The following is a 21173-nucleotide window of genomic DNA, read 5'->3' on the forward strand; positions in this document are numbered from 1 at the left end:
TTCTAATATAATTCAATCCTCTCATATAAGGAAAGCAGGTAGAAATCAGGACAGGATTTGAGCGTGAAACATGTTTTGTGGTCCAACATCAGAATGTAAAGTGAACTAAGGAGCTGCCAAAACGCAAGCAGTGACAAAAATTCCTTAATAATGGCCTAATATGAGATTCATCACCAAAGTATTTAGTAGCTCTTCAGGGAACATGAATAAGGATTACAAGGCATGATGTATGAATTCAGTTATTTGGCGGCAGTTATTTTTTGGAAAAAAAGGACAAGCTTTAGAGACAAGAGGTTAAAATACAGCTGGAAAAATTGAATCCACAACTTACTTAAACCATCTCTAGAGCTGTGCAAAAAGAGGGAGCGTCACCAAAACAACCTTGTGTCCACAGGGGTCCAGACACCGGGCGCAAGGCCCGCAGAAGGGCACGGAGCAGAGCAACAGGACAACAAAAAAGCGTGAGTGAGATTTTGATCTGTGAATAAAGCAGCAATCACGGCAGGATTTGAAAGCACTTGACAAGTCTTAATCCTTACAAACCTGCCCACCTGAACCTCTGTATCTCCTGGTAAAAGGCAGGGATTGATTTTTTCCCCTCACGGGAAAGGGAAATGATGGCACAGAGGAATCAGAGCAGAGGACAGGAATGGAGACAGGAGCAGAACAAAGTGGGAGAGGTTAATTTATCCCACTGGGTACTGTCCATTTATGCCACTGGGTACTGTCCTCGAGGAGAGCCCAGGGGGCACATGGATCCCAAGGGAAACTCCAGCCAGGATGGAGCCTCTAGGCAAGGAGGTGCATCAGAAACACGGAATAAATATCCTGCAGCATGGTGTGCCCTTTGGAGCTACGATATATCATAATGTGTAAATTCACACACACACACACACGGATAGATAGTGCCCCAGAGCCATAATTAACACATGAAGAGATTTTTATTGTGACAGGCTATTTGATGGTCCGAAATTAAAACATCTCCTTTCGGTCCTCATCAAGAAATTGATGATTAGCACTTTGTGCAAATGAGAAACCAAGCTGGAGCTTGGGCAGTACCTGCAAAGACTGAATACACCTCCCTACAGGCAACAGCAACAGCCTGAACAACCAGTGTTCCAGTGAGGTGGATTGTGTTTTTATGGGTGACTATCCCTGGAGCAGATGCAGGAAAACACTCACTCCATAGTTGATATTTAAAAGCCACTTACGCTGCAATCGATACAGCTGACCCCAGCTCAGCTGTAATCCACTGTGACAAGAGATAACAGAGGAATCAATAGAAAGGCAGCACCTGGCCTGTCCTAAGAGTATTGGTGCTCAGTGCAGTTCATCTCCGACACGACTGCGCATCTTAACTTGCCTACGGATACTTCAGTTCCCAGGGCCAGCGCCTGACGACGCATCCCGCTTTTCCTAGTAACCGCCGGCCGTGTCCACAGCTGTCACCCCAACAAGGAGGAGGATGGAGCAGCAGGCGGTGGATGAGGCACAGCACTGGAATGTCTCGGATCAGGACCGCCGAAGCAGCTTTAAGCGACAAAGTCCCGCTGCCAGCACAGAGATATCAACCCTCGTCTTCATCAGAGATGATTTCCCTCCTCAAGAAAACAGTAAACTCCCCAGGACAGAGCCCTGGCACCGTTGGGTTCCACAAGCGCTCAGCATCACGGAGTGCCAGGGTATTTTAGGGCTTCTTGGCGTGGTGATAATGCAATGTTTTAATTGGTATTAAGGAATGAGTTTGAAAGAAGTTATAGCGACTTAGCACTTCTACCTCAAGCGAAATTAAATCCTGGGCCAGCTCTCAAAAATGTCAGTATCTGGGCCAGCTTCCTGCAACGTGTGTTATTAAGTGGTCCAGGAATTCTGACTATACATTTTGGTTTAAAAAAACTAGGTGTTTTGAACAGCATCAAGACTAGGAAGGATGAAAATGTAAAAATGGCAGTGGTGAGAAGCAGAAAGCATTTTTGGTGCTCCACCGTAATGAAAACACTAATTATTCAGCTTAAAACTCTAAACTTACACAATTAACTTTAATGGTTGCAGCACACCAGATACCATTCTGCAATTTAAATAAGTAAATTTATTAGTACAACAAGCAGGAGTTCAAGCCACCTAACTGCTCACAGCCTGCCAACAGCTCCAAGCTCACAAATATCTGATCACAGAGTTAGGAGCAATCATATGGGAGGCAATGCAATTACCATAGTAAATGCCATTCCTAAGTGAAAACACTTGTCCCATTAATCTCTAGACCTGTGAGCAGGAACAGCCTTTGCTCTGCAACACCTGGCTCAAGACAGCGCGTGGCAGGTTGTTTGCTGCAGCAGGTGAGCACAACAGACCCACAGCCTGCAACACAGACAGCAAATTTCTATTTACATTTTGAAGAAAGATTTTTTTGAAGAAGAACCTGCAGTTCAAACAATTGAAGAGCCAGCAAGCAAACCATTACTTCTCCAGGGTTTTGAGGACTTGGCTGAAGGGAGAGCTATTCCTCTTCCCTGGCTAGTGCAAGTCTTCTGGACATCTATCAAATTAAAAAGAATAAATATTTGCTAGGAAGAAGGAAGCCCTGATGATTAGCTTGGTGACCAGAAGCCATTATTTCTCTTATCTGTACCTATTAAAGAAATATTTCCTCCCGTGTTTGATCATTTAAGGTCATGAATATTAGAAGAGATCGTCATTTCATCACCAGGAAGGCAGGGGTACAACAGTACATCCAATATTTTGTTTGAATGCAAAGACTGAAAATAAATTAGACGGCACTAATCCACGGGCGCTCGTTCACATCTACCCCCAGCCTTCACACCCCAGAGATGGATTTCAAGTGGTTTTGGCTGTTTCTTCCAAGACATCTCAGGGGGAAGAACAAGGAGGGGAAAGATACATCCTTGTGCAGGGCCAGTGGGGTTGCAATACCTACCAACAACATAGCTACCACCCAGAGGGTCTGGTCTTATCTCACAGTTCAATTCCTCCCAGTTTTCGTTAATCTTTGTCTTATCAGAGGCTTTGCAGAAGCTCTGTTTTCTGTCCAAACAAAAACACCGCTCGCACCTTGCCAAGTGCTTTCCCTTGCTTCCCTGCTCCAGCTGTAGCCTGGATTGCAGGGGCTGGGCAGCTTTGGCTGAACAGTTAAGAAGATACAAACTCCTGTGTCCAGAGGCACCAACACGCTGCTGAGCGAGGGCAAACTGCTTTCCTCACCTTTTCAGCAGAGCTGGGCTTTGCCCAGGTTGAGACTTGGCCAGTTCTGTCCTTCAGCATTGGTGAAACCCTCTACCACAACAGCCCTTGGACAGCAGGGAGAAGAATCCGTCTCCTGCAGTTACTGCAGCCCGTGACCTGCTACCAGTCCCAGAGCTCCATCCTCCCACCAAGCTGCAATTGTCTCCTACCAGCCACCAAAATCTTGTGAGCTCCTCCCAGCCACAAGAACTAATCCAACCCACACTTCATCTACTCATGATCAGGACTTGGAGAAAGTCAAACAAGAGAAAGAAAGAAGAAAAAGGTCTTTCACGTGAGCAGATTAGAGCCCCACTACTCAAAAACCAGCCCTGGGAGCAACAAAATAAGAGAAGTCTGGTGTGAAAAAACAGCTCTGAGGTACAGCGTGTTCAGGGCATCTGGCTTGCTGAGCCTTGGGACACTTTTTCCCCAGTAGCTGCCAGTATGGAGGGGACATGTACCTACCCCCCTCTACAGCCATAAATAACCTATTCAAGAGGGTGACTAGAATAACTTCAACTAGTCTTATATTCAGCTACCCAAAGCAAGTTGATGCAACTCAAAGACTCATAAAACATAGTATATTAGTTACTCAAGATGGACCAGTAAAACAGGATCCTCCCAAGGCTGGAGTTGCAGAGGCCAACACCTGGTGATTCCAGCGTGGTCATATTCAGGTCAGATAGTTGCTCAGCTTGGTACCCCGACCTTTGTGCACACAAAATACTAACAAAGCACAAAAAAAGATGATCCAAACTCCCCCAAGGTTTGCTATCTGTGGAATAAAACACCAGATGAGAATTTTCTTCCCAACTTTCTATCCCAGTTAGGCTCATAAACACAAGAGATTCCTTATAAAACATAGCCATATCTAGCACACTTGTGGATGTTACCATCTCTCAGCGCACCGGGCACCCTCTGGGAGGGATTAGAAGAAACAGAATACCTAAGGTAATTCCCCAAACAAGTTGGATGTTTGATCAGGTGTTTGTGTTGAGCCAGAAATGAGCCAGAATAGTTCTATGGTTGTCATGGTGGCCGTAGGATCTCAAGTTAATGCTAAAGAATAGTCTTAACACCAACTAACCAGGTGGCAGTGAAGGTAATTGCTTATTACGCTTAAGTTGTTTGCTTATCACCATTCCACCCGTGCCTTTTCCCTTTTCTCTTCTTTCCCGATGTCTCCTGTCAGTCAGAGATAATGACATCTCCAGAAGAAGGATCATCCTTAATTACGTGCTCTGTTCATTGCGTTGGCCATGAAAAAACAACCCGACCGTTGTAGTTGTTCACAGAACTTAACTCCTCAATAACTGGTGCATCACAGCATATACCCAGTTTTGGTTCCCTCTTAAGGCTTCCAGATGAGTTGGGCATCATAAAACTCAACTTTGGACATGGAATCAGCCTTTTTCACACCCAGATTCACTCACGTCATATGGACTTCACAAGCATTCACTTATTCATAGCATGCAAGCAAAGGAAATGTGTTTGTGTCTGCCGCAGCGGGTGATGCCCATGTGCGTGTGCCTGGTCCCCGTCAGAAAGCCAAACTCTGTATTTCAAAGCTGCATGGGAGGAAAAGTAGATCCAGCCACAAACCTCGTCTCTAGAAGAGACGGGGAAAATGTAATCTCACATAGCAAGTGCCTCCACCCGCGGATCATGCCAAAAGCAGCTGCTGCTGTTGCCTCCTAAGAGCGGAGGCAGCAGGACGGGAGACAAGTCTCCTCCTGCTCCTGCACGCTCGACGGCCTCAAAACTGGGATTTGCTGCTGCGCCCCACGACGCACGGCAAGCCCGTTCCTCCGACGGCAGCCGAACAAGCTCCGTTTCGGAAAGCCTGACCCATGCTACAAATTTCTGAGAGCAGAACAGCGTCAGCTGGCACGAGCGCAGGAGGAAACAGCCCTTCAGCAGCGTGTAGCTATGGTAGCAAAACTCAGGGCAGAGATGCAGCAAACAACAGAGAAGGGCTGCGCGAGCTCAGCTGCTGCCCGGAGAGGTCCCCGTGCAGAGCAGGGAGACGGTGGCACCCAGGGGCATTCCTGCCTCCTGCTTCTGTTGCTGCTTGTGGCTGTCTCCCCACATGGCAGCTCTGAAGATCCTAACAGAGGCTCCTTGCTTACCGCTGAAAGAGGGAGAGGTTTTGGACGTGAATCTTTTCTCCTCCTCAAGTAATCCATTCCAATCTTTCTGTATTTTCTTTGTAGTGAGAAGAGTAGGGCTACCCTAAAGAAATCTAAGTCACTGAGGCACAGAAGGTAGGGACACGTCTCACCATGAGGATGACCTGTCAGTCATCCTCATGGTGTACACGCTGCCAGCTCTCCTCATCTACAGTCACACGTCCCCATGTACAAAGTCAGAGAAGAACCATCTCACACAGAAGAATTAACCTGTGGATACTGGACAGTCATTGCAATGCACTGGTGAACTAGGTGCAGTGCTCGATGCACGTGTGATGCTGCAGTCGCTCCGTCGGTTTCTTGACCTAAAGATACTGAGGATGCACTTCAGCAAACTCCTCACTTTTGACCAGAAAACAGAGAATCTCCAGTTATTACATTTGTTTTATATAAAGCCATTGCTCTCTGAAACACGCAGTTCTTAGACTCTACAAAGCTCAGCTGCAACTTCTTTGGCATTTATTATGTTCAGAAAAGAAAAAAAAGAATCAAGATTAGATTGCTGTCAAGTCATAAAAAGGAATACTTAACTATTGCCTTTAAATTACTTTTCATTTGGCATTTACAGAGCTCTTAAGTCCTGTATAACGCTACAGCAAGAAAACAAAGCAGTTTATAAAGTTCAGTTAGGAAACACTCCTACTACCCTAAATATTGCTCCCTCCCTTTTCTCACTACTGCTTCAGAAATTTTCTTGCAAATTTAAGCTTGGGTAGATGTCATGTTCCCCCCTTATACTTTAAGGATGCATCAATATAAGTGAAAGAAACTTTTGTATTTGTCGACATTAAATCACATGTCTGCACATACCTAAGTATTTTTTAACAAGTCAGTGGAGTTGGGCAAATTTAGATTTTCTCAGTTTTCCTATTTATGCTAGCTGGGTGAAGTGCAAATAGCAGTTTTTCCCACACAGACAACACACCCTAAAGCTGAAGGGTTTGTTTCTAGCTGGAAGTACAGCCTGATTTCTGCTCTGCACCGAGGTAGTTCTCTCCATGCTTGCTTGAGGAGCCACAGCAGAATTCCCCTTCGCTTCATGTATTAAGGTGCTAAAGAAATTTGTTTTTGTTCTTGTTGCCTATTTATGTATTTACAGCCTAATTAGCTCCTGTGCTGCTTGGACCGAGACAGCCTGCCAGGAGAAAGCCAGCACTTCTTAAGACACTAAGATGGATTTGTGACCGCTTGACCACAGGAATAGAGCAAAAATAAGAGAAAATACCCAGCCACGGAGCCCAGATTGCAGACAGAAACCCCACACGCGTTTCCAGCATTGGAAACACAACCCCGAACGGCGAGGGGAGCTTGGTGCTGCGCTCCTAACACCCTCTGCAAGCCCCGGCTCGCGGCTCGGCGCGGCGCCGCGCGCCAGCTGGCTGCCAGCCAGCCACTAACTGCGCCGGCATCCGCGGCGAGGCAGGGAAAAGAGAGGGGAAAACTGGTTTAAATCTATCGCGGCAGCCTCCAGCAGAAACTTTGGCCGAGAAGCCGGGCGGTGAGATAAGGCGGGTGAATCAGCAGGGCCCTGCCTGTTCCGTGACTCTGCGCGGCGCAGGACGCGCTCAGAGCCGAAGCGGGTCAATGTGCTGAACACCCCCAGGAAGCTCCGTCCCCGAGCCTTGGGGAAGTGAAAACAGGCTCCGATTCAAACCTAACAGCTGCCAGCGTGCCGAGGTGTTACAAGCGGGAGGCTGTTTAGGGAGAATGACTGGAGCCATCTATTTTATTTTGAACAAGCTGGAAAGAGCTACGCGTGCTGACCCCTGACCGAAACATTAAACTGGTAACTGCTTAGTCACGGAAAGGTGTGGGAAGGGTAACAACAACAGTGACTTGTAGTGACAGGGAACAGCTTCCACGTGACAGGGAATAGCTTCCACCGGCGCGTCTCGGCTCCCGACACCGGGCCTGCAGGCGGATGGGGCTCCGGTGCAGGGACACAGAGCTACGCCAGGAATTCCCGAGATGCGGACGCCACAGCAGGGATCGGCACCGCACAGGGCGCCCATGGGAGCAGAAGCTGGACAGGCCGATGTCCTCGGTTCTTCCGCAGTGCTGCGGGTCCCATCCTCACCTGGGGACTCGGTGGTACCCGTCCCACTTTGCAGAAGGCAAATGGGGGCAAAGACATTTCAGCTCTGGCAATTCTCCCTGTCCTTCCTGTGTGTTTGCCCTGACAGCCAAGATCCCGGTTCCATGCGAGTCCCGGCTGTCCCATTCCCAGAGCTCGCTGGTACCAAGACAGCTTTGAGAGTGCAAATTCCAAGGGCTGAAGGCAAGAACAGCAGCATACGCCCACATTCGTATATACGCCAAAGGGCAAATTAAAAGCAAGTCTCACCAAATGCAAATAAAGCTCGTATCCCACGGGACAGCAACGTGGAGAATTAAAGAAACATGTTTGTTTTGGTTTGACCATGACCAAAGATTGTGAAAGTGAAACAAGAAGTGACGCTGGAAGCTGCTGCATATGGAACACTACAGGCCCCTCTGATTTGAGGAACCCAGGAGCCACCCTTTGGCCTGAAGACCTTTTTCCTTAACTGACTTTAGACTTCTAGAAGTCAAATACTCAATTTTGCTCATTTAACCTCTCAAAAGAAACAGAAAGAGGTCGATTCCCCCGCTCTGAAACCACATAACAGCAGCAGGTCCTTCTGAGGTGCCTGGGCTGTGCTCCAACACTCATATAACTTCAAAATATCCACCCTGAGATACCTCTGAGTTAACCTTAACATGACTGAACCAACCTCTAGAGGAAGACGGTGAAGGGAGGGGCAGAAAACACCCGAATCTTCAGGAGTTTAGGGCTTATATTTTGAGACTGAACTCTTTTCTCACTTCCTGCTAGCAATCCCTCCCCACTTTCAAATGATTCATGACCACGACAAAGAGCTGAAAGCCTAGACCGAGGCAGATGACAGTTTGGCCTGACAAATGAATGTGATCAGTTTAAGGATCGAAGAGGAAACGTATAAAACAGATCATTTGTCACTAGTTATGTCCCTTTGCTCTTTAATATGCCAGGTTTGCATCTTCTCGATGCAAAACCAAAAAGAAAAAGAAGAAGAAAAAGAAGTTTGGAGTAGCCTAGCATCTGAGTCAAAGAGTGGAAAGATTTAATCAGGCGGCAGGAACTCGGGCTCGAAATAGGCACACACACAAAATCCTGCTTTAACGGGAGAGGCACCCTCTTCCACAGCACGTTTTATTCCAAACAAACAGGAGAAAGCAAGTCAAGAATAGCCCAGGGATGCTTAAAAATAGGTTCCCTTTCAATTTTCACTAATTGCTACGGCCAACAGAAAACAAACAGAGCATTTCAGAGCTCTGCAAGTCTCAAAGGAGAGGCGAGAGCTGAACTCAACCCTGCTCCCCCCCAGACCTACGCATTGATGAGTGATGAGAGGTCCGAGCGCTTGAGGCACCAGGGCAGACAAAGCAAACGGGATCTAAGTTTCTTAAAAAGGAGCCGCAGAAGTTGGGTAACGTCCCCGCTGCCGCTTTGTAGCTCACGCTCACACGGTGCCTTTCCCAGCTCACGGCAAACGGCAGGAAAAGCTTCGCGGTGGAGTTTGTCAGGACCGAACTAGCAGCCTGCCGCTCGCAGCAGGAGAAAAGCAGCACGACGGGAGTTATCTGAGGAGCCGCCGATCCCCGGAGAGGGATCCGGTTCCCGCGCGCAGGTAACCGGAGCGCGGCTGGGGGGGCGAGCGGAGCGGAGCGGCCTCGGGGGCTTCAGAAAAGGGCCCGAAACTTGGGCGCGCGGAGCCCCGGGGGTGTCCGGAGGGGCCCGGCCGCGCACACGACGCGGGCAGGCGGCGGCGGCGGCTCCCCCCGCCGCGCCGGAGCCGTAACTCGGCCGGGGCGGCGCCGAGGCCCCGCGCCGGCTCGCGGGGAGGCCGGGCCGCGGCGGGGCGTTCCCGGGCGGCCGCCGCGGGCGGGACGGGCCCCGCTCCGCCGCCTCGCCCGCTTCCCGCCGCGCAGCCCTCCGCGGGACCCCCCTCCCCCCCACAACCTCCGGCCGGGCCGGTCCCCCCCGCTCACCTGCCCTCCCCGGCGGGCTCCGCGGGCTGCGCTGCGCTCCGGCCGCCGGGGCTGCGTGTTGCGCCCGTTGGCAAGTAACAGTCTCCAGGGCTACGGTCACTATGGCGCCTCGCGCCGGGTCTCGAGGCAACTGTTGCTACCCGCTCCGCCTACGTCACGGGCCGGCCCCGCCCGCGCCGCGCCGGGGGGCGGGGGGCGTGGCGCGCGCGGCGCGCCCGGCGGTTGGCCCGGCGGCTGTCATTCATCGCGGGGGCGGGACGCTTTGGGGGCTGGCCAATAGGGCGGGGGAGGAGGCGGGGCCTGGAGTTGGCGCGCGCTTTGGCGCTTCGGCCCGGGGAGGCGGGAGCCGTTATGGGCTGGGCCGGGCGCCTCGCGCCGCGGGGCGGGGGAGGACAAAGGAGGCGCCATGGGGGGACAAGGGGACACTGTGGGGAACGGGGAATATGCGGGACACGTGGGACAACGGGGAGAGATGAGGCCGCGATAGCGCGGGAGGCTGGCGGGAAGACGGGGCTGAGGGAGGAGCCGGGACAAGATGAAGGTGAAGAGGCTGGGGACAAGATGGGGCTGAGGGGAAGTGTACGGGAGGGAGGTGACTGGGGCAAGGTGGGTGTGAAGAGGCTGGGGTCAAGATGGGGCTGGGGGGACAGGCACAAGATGGAGGTGGCCTGATGGGGCACGAGATGGGGGTGAAGGAGGCTGGGGGGGCAGAGGCGACCTGGGCAGGATGGCGGTGAAGGAAGGTGGCGTCCAAAGGAGCAAGATGAGGCAGCAAGGGAGCGATGACGGGGAGAGAGGGCTGTGCAAGCAGCAGAGGGAGGGACGAGCTGCACGGGGTGGCTGGTGCAAAAGGGGGAGCCACAAAAACGAGGGAGCTGCCCTGGAGGGAAGGAGCTCTGCCGAGATGGGGCAACGAGGGGCAGAGCCAGGCCCAGCTCGTGTGTGCCGGGGCTCTGCGTTGGGAAACGTGTCCAGGGACGAGGGAGGCGGTAAGTGGTGAGGACGGGGATTTCGGTTCTCCCCATCCAAAAAGCAGGCTGTCACCTCCCCATCCGCTGCTTATCCACGATAGGAAATTCAATGTTGCAGTAGAAAATTGGGTTGGAATATGGAAAACAAACACATATCCCTAAGAGATTTTTGTTTATTTGTGTTCAACCAAGTTTGTATGAGATGAGACTGCTGAATTTCCCAGGTGTGAGGAATTCCCAGTGTCTCATTTACTGCTTTCCTACTCCCCCACCTAGTTACCAGATGCTGTTACATGACAACATGCAGGTGAGTTTATGATTTATATTGCAGTCGCATACGGAAGTCCTCACAACCAGCGATCCTCAAAGCTGCACGTTGCAAAAAAAGAAAAAAGCCAGAAAGGACAATATCCTTTGCACCAAAGAGTTAGCAACTCTCAACAGATAATTCATGAAGGGACAGAGGAAGAGAGAGAGGAGAACTGGGAGTAGTTCTGAAGCTTTTAGCTGAAGAAACAGGTATGTATTGTTAGATTAATTACATTTTCCACTTAAAAAATGTTATTTTTTAATCTGAAGTATTAAATAGTTCCTACTGGCTTGTGGGTAACCACCAAAAATCGCTGGAAACAGTCTGCTATGGATAAGCCACATTTCTGTTCCCTTGCTCCTTTCCACACAAGGACATTTGCATGTAAACAGGTTCTTTGTCTCTCCAGAGTTTGCTGTTCCCGCTGCTTATTTCTCCCTACCTGAACTAATAATTCTCCAGGACATCAAAATCGTTTCCACAGCGACCGGCCGCGAAGGCGCAAACAACAAGCGGCGGATTACAGGTCAGCGCGGCTGATGCAGGCGGCACGCAGAAATCCCGTTCGGATGCAAATTCCTTGGAAATAACGCGCGTTGTGGTGCCGCAGCGTGGCACGCAGCTGCATGGCCGAGAATGGGCTGTGTTTGTGCCGTGGGTGAAATAATAACGGACTTGGAGTGTTTCGACTCAAATCTGGAGAATGTGATGGGTGAGCAGTAGAAGTTGTCACATGGTACAAAAATATCTGTCAACAACAGTCGTTCCTTGCTGGAATCACAACCACAGGTTTTAAGCTAAGCTAACAAACAGTGTATGAAGTGCTTGGTTCTAACTCCAAGCTGCTTTAACGGGAAGGATTCTTTTCCAGCAGGCGCAGGCAGCACGTGGAGCCGGAGAGCGGGTGCAGGAGACATCTACTGGCTGGAATGGCTCTGAGCGAGGGCTGGCCGAGCGCACGGATCACCGCTGCTCGGATACGTGTTTGTACGGGTGTAGTGCTACAGGTTGGGATGCTGCTTATACAACGTAACGTCAGGGAAACCCCACATTGCATCAGCACCCGTCTGTAGCTGGGGCAGATGTAACTGACAGTTTTACATTGTTGAGCCAAGAGAGAAACCGAGCTGAAGCTACAGACCCACACGTGGTACTGAGCTCTGCTCCAGATGTTTTGGTCGAGTTTAAAGCGACCAGTGAGTCCTGCATAGATCTGAGATGGCAAAGAGGACCCCAGGAGTTTTTAGCAGAGGAGGAGGAGCCGCTCTGCTCCCTATGCTCTGTCTTGTTTATTTTCATCCCAGCTTTAAGACCTGCATAATGAAAGCTCAGATCTTCTAGTTGGACAGTTCTGCCCTCCAACCCCATTTCTGATCTAATTCTCTCCTGTTGCATTTCAAGTTCTTCCCCTTTGTTCTGTTCTTGTGGGAGAGACCCTATTGGTATATTTTCCTTTCCACCAGCTTGTGATGTTTTTGAAGATAGTTCTCATATCTCCCCTCAGTTTTTTGTTTTCTAAATTGAACAACCCGGAACCCTTGAAATTTCCCTCTGTTTTTGCATGGAAAATCCAGGTCCTTCCTTATAGAAGCAACATGAAGGTCATTTTTCATCCTGTAATGATGTGGCAACTTGTTCCTGCTTAAGTACACTAATTTGCATTTGGTCAAACTGAATTGCATCATGTTTATTGTGAGTCATTGCTCAAATTTCTTAAGAACACTGAAATTCTTCAAAAGTGCCTTCAGTCCTTCCCAGTTTAATATTACCTGCAGTGTGTGAAGAGCAGTTATTTCAGTCCCAGGACACGATTCTCCTCCTCTTTGTATTTTGCTCTGTAAAGCAAATGTGAAACACATTCTGATATATTCTTATGTTTTCAGAAGTGTGAATTATTGTATGAAGTCAAAAATAGAAGTTTCCTATCTTGTCTTACACGGCCAGCAGTATCCTGAAATGCTTAATAATGTCAAACATACAATTTTGATAAATTCCTAGAAATCTTTGAAATTAGCCAGTTCCCTCTGGAAAACGGGTAATCATCGCAGGGTTGTTATTTTTAATTAGGACCTGTGGGCCACTGGGATTAATTTTTCCTCATTTCTTGCATATATTGCATAAAGCAGTTCTCACTTTAGTAAAAGTAGTCTTGGTTGAAGAAAGCTGATGGTAAAGGAGGAGAAGAAAGGAGGCCTATTCAGCAGGTACCAGGTTTGCTGCAGTTTTAACAGATACCCACACGAGGGCACGTTCCTCAAGGTGAATTGGAACGTGGTAAAGTCCCCTTCCATCATCTCTGCTCTGAGAACCTGTTTGAAGTGATTTGACTGAGGAAATTTTGATAAAAAAGTGATATTTTGATGGAAGCAAATGCCTTGCAAGCATAGGTGATCTTTCTTTGAATTGTTTTGTTGATAAAGAGGAAAGTTTCTCGGAGAAATGAAACAAAAAAATGCTTTGGGGCATTTCTGCTTGAAAAATACTTGCTTATATTCAGCCAGCTGAAATGGGGAACATCCCATCTGAGGTTTTTACTGTATACTGTAGTGTGTATTATGCTGCATATACAGGTATAGGTATTGCTATGCAGGTACCAATCCATGTAGCACTTCAGAAACTACCCAAAAGCTTTTGTCAGAAGCTAAATTGTCAGATCCATCCCAGTCCATGTCATCCTTACATCCTTACCAGTGTCCTACAGCAGCCTGGCCTGGTGGCTCTCTCCATCCTCTTTACAGAAGTATAAACAGCATCACCTAATGCAAGATAATATTGTCTAAACTGACCTCATATATATATCAGCTACAGCATTTAACTTCCCGTGATTTTAAATTGTGATGCAGATGGGATAAGCTCTATTTCTTTCTAGGCAGGTGGCTGCTGAAGAGCAGCACTTGAGTAAATCTCAATTCTAGACACTGCAGACTTGGTTTAAAGGCACTACCAGCAGATTGAAATGCCAGTGTCTCCTGGTGGAGCTGCTCTGTCCTTTGGGCTCTGCACTGCTCTTATTCAGAGTCTGCTGGGTCAGTGCCTGCTCACATCGTAGCCCCAAGAATGTAGACTTCTGCATTGGAAATTCCTGAATATGCTGCTAGTAAGAAAACAACTCTGCCCTGTGCTTTTGGCTGGACTTAAAGGATGAATCTATTGAGTGTAGCTGTTCCAAAGCCATACTGGAATTTCCCGACAGCATCACAGCCTGTGTCTTCTTCTGCCAACTCGCTCTGCCTGCAAGTTTCTTCATCGTGAAAGTGATTTCAGGGCTGTAATTGCTCTGATGTTACAGAATGCACTTTCCTGTCGTGACAGCGTATGAGGGCATTGCTTTCCTTTCAACCCGAACTGAAAGGGAACAGAGAAGAAGAGGAGAGAAAGAAGAGATGATGTTTGGTCCTTTTCTTTTTTTTTTTTTCCTTCTCTTTTGGACGGCAGCAAGTATCACAGCGAAGGGTGCACGATATTCTGGACTACCTGTTTGCATTGCAGCCTGGTCAGACTGGTGCAGGCAATGTTGAGCAGCTACAGACTTGGAAAGTCAGTGCTCAGCATTTTGAAGCTGGGGACTGATGTCCTCTTGACATGGGTGCTACTGCCTGAGGAGGTTCCTATTCTCAACCTTGTGTCTACCCCCTACAATTTAGCTAGCCAACTAGAAGCCCCCTTTTTTTTCCCCTCTGGAAATTTTCTCTGAGCAGAATTAAAGGACTAAGTATTTATCTGGCATTTAATCAGCCCTACTTTGACCACAGCTTTTTGGAAATTCTGGAAAAACCACTGCCATGCAACCCGGGCAGATGTGCAGTGCACATACCCCACACCTAGCACGGAGCTGTAGCCTCCTCAGCTCATGGCAGCCACAGATGTATTCACAACTTGGACATAATCAAATATGGTCATATTGATTTAACTAAACCAATATAGCTTCTGTCAGCACCACTTTTTTATGGAGGCAATGTTTGTGCAATTATACTGTCAATGCCTGGATAGTCCCAGCATAAGATTTCAATGGAACATTTAAATACTGTTCCGTAAAATACAAAAATTCCTCTCTAATGCAATCGCTCTAATGACTCCCCCTGTGTTCCCTGGGTAAACACAGACACACTGACACATCTACTGAGCTGGCCAAGTCACTTGCTCAATGCCCAGAACTGGGGGCAAAGCCAGCACAGATCTAGCACATTGAGTCCCTGTAGCAATATTCACCAGAAAACCTTTACCCCCAACTGTCACTCTTCATTTTTTTCCCTAAATGCCCCTCATGTGAATCCAACTTTGTTAAATTCTCTTTTTTTTTTCTAGTTAATGTTAGTGGCCGACAACTTTGGCAGATCTTACACCTTTACCATGTACAGTCATCTGCTAGGAAGGGGCTATTTTCCCCACCTCTCTCCCAGCAGAGCAGAGTGTGTGACTGCTGCCCACATGGCCAAACATTTCACACATGTAAAGGCAGTCACTAATTGAAACCCCCCATTTCAGTGGTTTACACTTAAAGCTGTAGGGCCTCCAGAGCCAGATGTGCTGCTGGAGGAACTACTGCCCCAAACTCACAGCATCTTCTCATGCATTTTGGAAGTGAAGGTTACTAGCAATGAAGTTCAAAAATGATCACCCAAATTAGTATCAGGCCAAATCAGCTGTGTTAAATTAGAGCAGATATTTATGTTGTTTAAGCCAAATCAGTTGCTTTTGCCTGATTTAGGGAACAATTGTCCATCAGCAAATTAACAGGACTGATATCCACCAGGGGATGGGCAGTGACAGCGCCTTGGCAGAACTTCTGTCCTCATCAGGTACAGGCCTCCATCAGGCTGGAGATGTCCAAGCGGTGTTTACTTTGGCTGACTGGGGTTTTCCTAGAGCTGCCAGGCTGTCGAGGGAAGAGCTTTGCTCAGCAGAGAAACCTCTGTCAATGCATGTGCTACTACATGTGGAGTTGGCCACTCCATGAGATGGACGAGTAATGCAGTTGCTTTATTAGGCAACTATCAGTTGTTCGCACATGGTGTAGGAGTACTCGCTTGTCGACCAGATAAACTCGGGGCTGTATTATTCAGCAAACCAGACCATCACAGGACTGCTGCTTTCTGCCTGCCTGTCTTGTGAACGTTTTCAGTTCTTCAGGTCGCATTTCCTCCAAGGCTTCAACTTTCTGGAACAAATCTGGGTGCAGTTTGGCACCTGAATATCACACAGAAAATAATTAAGGTGCAGTATAAGGGCACTGTGCTCCAGTTATAATCAATCCATTGATCATAACAGCAATTTCTCTGTTTATATTGTCTCCAAGCACACAGGATGATATCTGAGCTCTGCTGTAATTGAGTGATAGGCCGTATTTGCCATGTTGCTGCCAGCCTGGTTACACATTCCTCCTCTCCCTCAGTTACAACACATTTGGAAGCGAGAGAGCAGACGGAGCACAGCCTTGCCCTGCCTTTGGGTCTGCTGTGCCTGGCAGACATCGTAGCACCATTGCAACAGAGTGCCTTGACTAGGTCACCATGAGGTAGACCTGCTGGTTTTATTTCACAACAGTGAGGGGAAAAAAGTGCAATTCCTTCATTTACTGAAGTTTTGGAGATGCAGTTAACTTTCTGGGCTGCTGGAGACACATTCCTACTATCCTTGTAAGGTTTGTGTGCCTCTAGTTTTGAATTAAATGATTTTCCAACAAATTCTTCTTTTTCTAGCCCACATAATCACACAGCTTGATGCGAGATACGGTGTCTCTTTAGAAACCTTGTCACCGTCCTTTGAGCCACATTACCAATTTGTTAATGTCCAAAAGTATTTCTCGTTTTGAAAAGAAGAATCTGATGGAAAATTTCTGGGTCTAATTCTCCACTCCCTTTCACACTTTATAAATGTGTATGGTACTTTGCACCTTGTGTAAACCAAGGGACAATATCTGGCTATGCTGCGGTGCTTCAAAATCCACTAGTGTGCAGATTTTAATGAGTGCAAAAAATCCCAGACTCACAGAATGGTTGAGGCTGGAAGGGACCTCCAGAGACCATCCGGTCCAGCCCCGGCTCCAGCAGGGACACCCGGAGCACGGGGCACCCGGGCGCATCCAGGCGGGTTTGGAGATCTCCGGAGAAGGAGCCTCCGCAGCCTCTGGGCAGCCTGTGCCAGGGCTCCGGCACCCTCACACCAAGGAAGTTCTTCCTCAACAAAAACGAGCTCGTGCCTTTCATAGACAGATGGACTATTTGCTACAGTTTTATTTACGAGAACAGAACTGCTTAAGGGTTGTGTATTATAGAGTAGCCTTATCGAGTCAGCACAGGTCAGGTTATCAGCTGGTGTGTTCTGGTGAACACTACTGACTTTGTTGGAGCTATTTCTGAGAGCTGGATTGAGTCTAGAGTTTAATCTGCTGGGGTGTTCTGTGTTGTTTGCTTCCTCTCTGGAGAAACTTGTATCTATTCGCTGTAGAGCTTTTCACAAGACTGGGAAGATGTTACGAGTCCCTGGTGAGAAAGATGACATGACCTGTTCAAGCTTAGAAATGACCATGTTATAAAAAAACCTCTTCTGTCTCCATGTCTTCATTGTCACCCCTTATTTACTATCACGTTTTCTCAGCATATTCGTTTTCCTTGGTTTGCACTTCATTTCAAAGTGGATAAAATAGTTTCTCCCTTCCTCTTCCCTCCCTGTTATCTTTCAGGTCGTTGTCCTGAAGTGCATCAAGATTTTGGAAATTCATGAACTTTATTGGAAGAAGGTTAGAATAACTTGTTAGCCTGGAATAACTTACAGCTTCAATGGAAAGATGATTAAAGCTGGGTAAACTGTCCGCTAAGGAGGGCAGATAACAACTTGTTCCACATGGGGAACAGTTTAGCTGTTTAGCTATATAGGAAAATGCTCTGTGTCTAAGGCTCTATTAAGAGATACTACTTTGCTTGGTGGAGAGAGCAAATCCCCCAAGTGGAGTTTCTCCTATTTCACCAAAAAGCAGAGTGTCTTTGTGTAGCTCACAGGAAGCTTGTGGCTAAACTGAAAGACGAATGCAGCACCCTGAGGCAGCCAGCATCATCTTGCAGGGAAAAGTAAACTGTTTGTACCCTGGTGCTCTTAACCGCAGGCCGATGATTCGAGATAGACAAGAGTAAAATACCAAGGGCCCAATCTGCATCAATCCCAGGCCTTTGCAAGACACTTATCCTACACCTCCTCCCGCTTTCCCATTTGCATGAGATGCATCTGTCCTTGATGGGATCTTATTCCACCCAAGTCATCTACTACAGCAAGTACAATGACTGCATAAATGGTAACACAGGCTAGAAAGAGAGCCATAAACCACCTTTTCCTGAGTGTGGAGATAATGAACTGTAGTTAAACTGTAAAGTCTTAGGCTAAAGTCTCAGGTGAAGATAATGTAAGATGTCACTACCCTGCTGTGAGTGATCCAAGGGGACATTCCTTTAGTACTTCTTAAATACTTGGGATTTGCCAGATAACTTCTGCTTGTTCCACAGCCAGTCTGCAACCAAGATCTCATTCTCCTCAGCTCTCACGCTTTGTCCAGTTTGCCCAGGAACTTTGGCCAGGTAGACAACAATTCTTTTTTTTTTTAATTTTACACATTCAAACACGGAGGCCATCTAGTGCTCACCTGCCTGGCACCTCACTGTAAAATACCTGCCCTCGCTTTGGATGTTGATCCACAGATCAGATGCAGACTCCAGAAATCTCTTGTCTCTCCTCTCAACTGCAGCCAACAGATGTAGGTCTAAGATACTCATTTCCCCCTTTCCCCCTTCATGCCAAGAGAAATGATTCATACCGGCTGTAATTTTTATGAAATAAAAATTCAACCATCAGGCAAACAATAAAACTGGTCCCAAACCTGTGGTCTGAACAACTGTTACCTGCAAGGCCTTCTCCATCTCCCCTGGCCGAGCAAGCCCAGGCAAAAGCTCAGCCCAACTGAGCGACCCCATCCTCTGCTGACAGTTCCTGGCGTTGCTTGGTCTGACCTGCTTTGGTGCCTTGGAAAGTGAGAACCCTGGGACTCTAGGCGGGGTATTTACTAGTTAAGGTAGAGCTGGTAATGATGATACTTGACAAAAGGTGCAGTCAGCTGAGGCATTGGCTATCCTTGGAGTTCAAGCTTGAGTAGTCCTTATTTGTAAAGGGCTCGGCTGTTCTGTAACGCGGTGAATAACAACTTTTTGAAGATGTGCCAGATACGACTAATCCCAATTCTTATTACAAGGTATAAACTGATCCCCTGCAGGCAGTGGGAACGGGCCCTCTCCGGGCAGTCTGCACTCCTGGACCACGTGCTTTGCTCCTGCCCCTTTGGGCTGAGGAACTGGAGACGTTTGCAAACATCAGGCCACCTACTCTGCAGTGTTGCAATCCCTGTTTGGTAGATAAGGAAACTGTGAGGACGAAAAAGCAGCTTGCACCAGGTCATTAGTTGGGTCGGGGCATTACCAAAAATAGGCCTGGCTACTCCTGCCAGCTGACGTTTGGGTCAGGCCACTGATTTTTAGAATTTTAGTTATTTCTTAATCAAGAATTACGTGCTCCTTGTCGGGACAGTAGGTACTGGCTAATGGCTGAGGCAGGACTCCGGAGCAGGAGGGTGAGCAGGCTGCTTGGGTTTACGCATCTCTCCCGCTTTCTGGATGCTGTATCGTTGCTCTTCAGAATAACTCGAGTCGTCGCAGCCACCCAGGGCACCCAGACGGGCTGCAGAAAGGAGGCGATGAGCTAGGTGGGAAGGGAGAGGAGCACGGCGGGACTGTGGCAGCAGGCCCAGGCCGCAGGAGACCAACAGTGGAAAACGCAGATTTCCTGGGTGCCGGGAGCTGCAGGACTTGCTACGTGGCGCTCGGGTTGCCCTGGCAGCCCCGTGCGCCCTCCGGTCACTGTTTCCCCCCTGGGACATCTTAGCCCCATTCTGCTCTTTGCACCTCCTGCTGCTCCAGCTGCAGCCTCCGGCCTCCCCTCGGCACACACCCGCCGACTGCACAGCCCAAACCCAGAGCAAGCAAAGAGCGGGCAAGAAAGCCACGGGAATTCACGACTTCATCGAATTACTTGCTGTTGTTTTCTCAACGAAAATCTCCCCAAGCTTTATTATTATTACTACTATTATTATTAAGTGCCGTTGGTCCCTGATTTAAAGGCGCAGCACGCAGGAGCCGCGGGCAGTGTCCGGCTGCAGGTGGCGCTGACGGGAGCGCGCAGCGGCCGCGCGCGCTGCCGCGGGGCGGAGCCGGGCGGAGCGGCGCCCAATGGGCTCCCGCGGGGGGCAGAAACACGCGTGAGGTCCCGCCCCCCCGCGCGCTCTAAAGGGCCGCGCGTGGCGGCGCCGCAGCCGCTCCAGCGCCGCCGGGGGTCGCCGCGCGCCCGCCCGCTCCTGAGGTAACGGCGCGTGCGCGACGGGCGCCGCCGCCGGCCGCTCCCGGGCTGGTGGCGGCGGCTGCGCGGGCTCCGCCGCACGGAACGCGCGAGGGCGGCGCTTTGTCCCGCGGAGCCGGGCTGGCCGCCCCGGGCAGCCTCGCAGAGACCCGGTTCTCCTCAGGGTCTCGCCCGCGGCCGGCCGCGCCTCAGCTTGGGTTCGTAAATGAGCCGAAACCCTGCGGAGCCCCGGGCTGCTGCTTCCTCCACGCTCTCCTGGGGAAACTGCCCTGCTCGCTGCTTCCAGCCCTGTCCCTCTTCCGTCGCTGGGTTCGTGTCCGGCAGGGCTCAGCTCCCCGCGCTCTCCTCGCAGCTGACGCTGAAGTGGGTGCCGAGTCGGTCTCGTCTCGTGGGAACCTGTGGAAAGCGGCAATAACAGTTACAGATAACAGCTACGTGCGACCAGTCGCTTGGCACTAGCATTACCTGCATCCGATGACCCAGTCTGCCCCATATTCCCGTTTTGGGTTAACCCACCGCACGTGTGGGCTCTCACGACATTCATGTGCTCTGGTCACCTCTTGCTGCAGGCAATGAGCGGTCACGAAAACACATTGTGTGTCTGGTGGCCAGAGCTATCCAACTGTTTACATGACCCTGTAGATCTTGGTATAACAGTTTGGATTTATTTTCCCTGCAATATTTGGTGCCAATTGTTTGGTTTTTTGGGACTTCCTACACGTGCTGAATGACAGGCTTAAAATCCTGTGAGGTGCTGCTGGCTTCAGGTTTGAGCAGTGGTGGTGCCCGGGTGCTGAGCAGATCCGCTTCGGGGGTTCTCGCTGCTCCTTCGTGAAACGGAGCCGCGTTTCTGTCAGCTCCAGGTGCTACTGAACCCTTCTGCAACAAGGTGCTTAGCAAATGGAAGCTGAAATATTTCAACCTTACAGTTTAAATAGCAATAACAAAACTGAAAGTTCTAAATATATGTCCATATTTATTCGTACGCCAGAGGTCTGTGTAAATGACAAATGCTAA

The 21173-nt window shown here is 49.2% G+C and overlaps 1 protein-coding gene across 2 annotated transcripts in view; it reads right to left on the bottom strand.

The window, feature by feature from the left end:
* RFX2 (regulatory factor X2) overlaps nt 1-9622 on the bottom strand; it is a 52842-nt gene extending 43220 nt beyond the window's left edge. For both annotated transcript variants that reach the window (XM_088526775.1, XM_088526774.1), the window contains exon 1: nt 9483-9622. The gene's annotated coding sequence lies outside the window, so the exon portion shown is untranslated. The remainder of the gene's footprint in view (nt 1-9482) is intronic.
* Nucleotides 9623-21173: the final 11551 nt, after the last annotated feature.

This window comes from Tinamus guttatus, unplaced genomic scaffold (assembly GCF_059628265.1).
Source record: "Tinamus guttatus ecotype Peru unplaced genomic scaffold, ASM5962826v1 Tinamus_guttatus_pri_ptg000254l, whole genome shotgun sequence".
NCBI lineage: Eukaryota > Metazoa > Chordata > Aves > Tinamiformes > Tinamidae > Tinamus > Tinamus guttatus.